This window comes from Giraffa tippelskirchi, chromosome 7 (genome assembly GCF_054371585.1).
Source record: "Giraffa tippelskirchi isolate mGirTip1 chromosome 7, T2T-mGirTip1v1.2.pri, whole genome shotgun sequence".
Lineage (NCBI taxonomy): Eukaryota > Metazoa > Chordata > Mammalia > Artiodactyla > Giraffidae > Giraffa > Giraffa tippelskirchi.
In genome coordinates this window covers 4,300,575-4,303,268 of record NC_137281.1, presented here as the reverse complement: position 1 = coordinate 4,303,268, position 2,694 = coordinate 4,300,575, and the positions used below count along the sequence as shown (strand labels likewise).

Here is a 2,694-nt window from a genome sequence, read left to right as displayed (position 1 = left end):
ACTGCGCAGGCGCTGGCGGAAGATCCGGTACAGAGGAAGGTGAGCGCACTACGCCGCGTCCAACGAGAGGAGACGTCAGGGCAGAGGGTCGGACGAGGCCAGAAACGCAGGTACGAAGGGGCGGGGCCAGTGGGGACAGAGCCTTGCTTCCCCTCAACCCCGCCCCTGTCAGTTTGGGGTCTGTTGGTCCTTATGTTGGGCTGTCCTTCCTTTCTCTGTCATTTTTTTTGTTAATGCAAAAAATTGCTTTATTTTTGAAAAAATACTGTTAAACACAAAAATTTCAAGTCCCTTTAACTGTTTTTATTGCTTTCAAATTGCTGTTTTAAATTTCTGTAATGTATCCATTCATTATATATAAATCTGTACCTTAACACATAGATTAATTAGGACTCACAGCATCACTATTACCAATTAACATTATTTTAGCCTTGTTAACAATGAACCTGCTATTCATTGTGTCCTCAAGTTTTTTTTTGTTTGTTTTGGTTTTGGTTTTTTTAGCAGTTTATTTTTTATTTTTTGTTGTTGATGATTTATTTTTATTTTTTACTTTACAATATTGTATTGGTCAAGGCTGTATATTGTCACCCTGCTTATTTAACTTATATGCAGAGTACATCATGAGAAACGCTGGGCTGGAAGAAACACAAGCTGGAATCAAAATTGCCGGGAGAAATATCAATAACCTCAGATATGCGGATGACAACACCCTTATGGCAGAAAGTGAAGAACTATACAGCCTCTTGATGAAGGTGAAAGAGGGGAGTGAAAAAGTTGGCTTAAAGCTCAACATTCAAAAAACTAAGATCATGGCATCTGCTCCCATCACTTCATGGGAAATAGATGGGAAAACAGTGGAAACAGTGTCAGACTTTATTTTTTTGGGCTCCAGAATCACTGCTGATGGTGATTCCAGCCATGAAATTAAAAGACGCTTACTCCTTGGAAGGAAGGTTATGGCCAACCTAGATAGCATATTTAAAAGCAGAGACATTACCTTGCCAACAAAGGTCCGTCTAGTCAAGGCTATGGTTTTTCCAGTGGTCATGTGTGGATGTGAAAGTTGGACGGTGAAGAAAGCTGAGCGCAGCAGAATTGATGCTTTTGAACTGTGATGTAGGAGAAGACTCTTGAGAGTCCCTTGGACTGCATGGAGATCCAATTAATCCATCCTAAAAGAGATCAATCCTAGGTGTTCATTGGAAGGTCTGATGTTGAAGCTGCAACTCCAATACTTTGGCCACCTCATGCGAAGGGTTGACTCATTGGAAAAGACCCTAATGCTGGGTAGGATTGGGGGCAGGAGGAGAAGGGGATGACAGAGGATGAGATGGTTAGATGGCATCACTGACTCGATGGACATGGGTTTGGGTAGACTCTGGGAGTTGGTGATGGACAGAGAGGCCTGGCGTGCTTCAATTCATGGGGTCGGAAAGAGTTGGACACGACTGAGCGACTGAACTGAACTGACTGATTGTATGGTTTTATCATACATTGACATGAATCCACCATGGGAGTACATGTGTTCCCCATCCTGAACCCCCCTCCCACCTCCCTCCCCATCCCATCCCTCTGGGTCATCCCACTGCACCAGCTCCGAGCACCCTGTATCATGAATCAAACCTGGACTGGCGATTCTTTTCACATGTGATAATTTACATGTTTCAATGCCATTCTCACATATCACCCTGCCCTCACCCTCTCCCACAGAGTCAAAAGACTGTTCTATACATCTGTGTCTCTTTTCCTATCTCGTATACAGTGTTATCGATATGGTCTTTCTAAGTTCCATATATATGTGTTAGTATACTATATTGGTGCTTTTCTTTCTGGCTTACTTCACTCTGTATAAGAGGGTCCAGTTTAATCCACCTCATTAGAATTGATTCAAATGTATTCTTTTCAATGGCTGAGTAATATTCCATTGTGTATATGTACCACACCTTTCTTATCCATTCATCTGCTGATGGACATCTAGGTTGCTTCCATGTCCTGGCTATTAGAAACAGTGCTGCGATGAACATTGGGGTACACATGTCTCTTTGAATTGTGGCTTCCTCAGTGTGTATGCCCAGCAGTGGAATTGTGGCTCATATGGCAGTTCCACTTCCAGTTTTTCAAGGAATCCAACCAGTCCATCCTAAAGGAAATCAGTCCTGAATATTCATTGGAAGGACTGATGTTGAAGCTGAAACTCCAATACTTTGGGCACCTGGTGCGAAGAGCTGACTCATTTGAAAAGACCCTGATGCTCGGGAAGATTGAGGGCAGGAAGAGAAGGGAACGATGTAGGATGACATGGTTGGATGGCATCACCGACTCAATGGACATGGGTTTGGGTGGACTCCGGGAGTTGTGATGGACAGAGAGGCCTCGTTTGCTGCTGTTCATGGGTTCGCAAATAGTCATACACGACTGAGCGACTGAACTGAACTGAAATGAATCTGTGTATCAACAGATTCTGGTAGGAGTAACAGTATATCATTTCTGTGGTTATGTTATAAATGACAATGTGGGTTCTGGTCTCCCTCTTTCTTTCTGCACCGACTTCCTAAGAGAAAAGCCAGCTGCCCTGTTGTAAGCAGGTCTCTGGTTACAATTACTAGGTTTCCTCCCAACAGATCATCTGAGTGATTCAGTTCAGTTCAGTTCACTCCCACTTCGTGTCCGACTCTTTGGGACCCCACGGAC

At 43.6% G+C, this 2,694-nt stretch overlaps 1 long non-coding RNA gene across 1 annotated transcript; it reads left to right on the top strand.

The window, feature by feature from the left end:
• Positions 1-26: 26 nt before the first annotated feature.
• Positions 27-1,897, top strand: LOC145515203 (uncharacterized). The gene is made up of 2 exons (XR_014060749.1): positions 27-110; positions 616-1,897. It is a non-coding gene; the product is annotated as an uncharacterized LOC145515203 (long non-coding RNA).
• Positions 1,898-2,694: the final 797 nt, after the last annotated feature.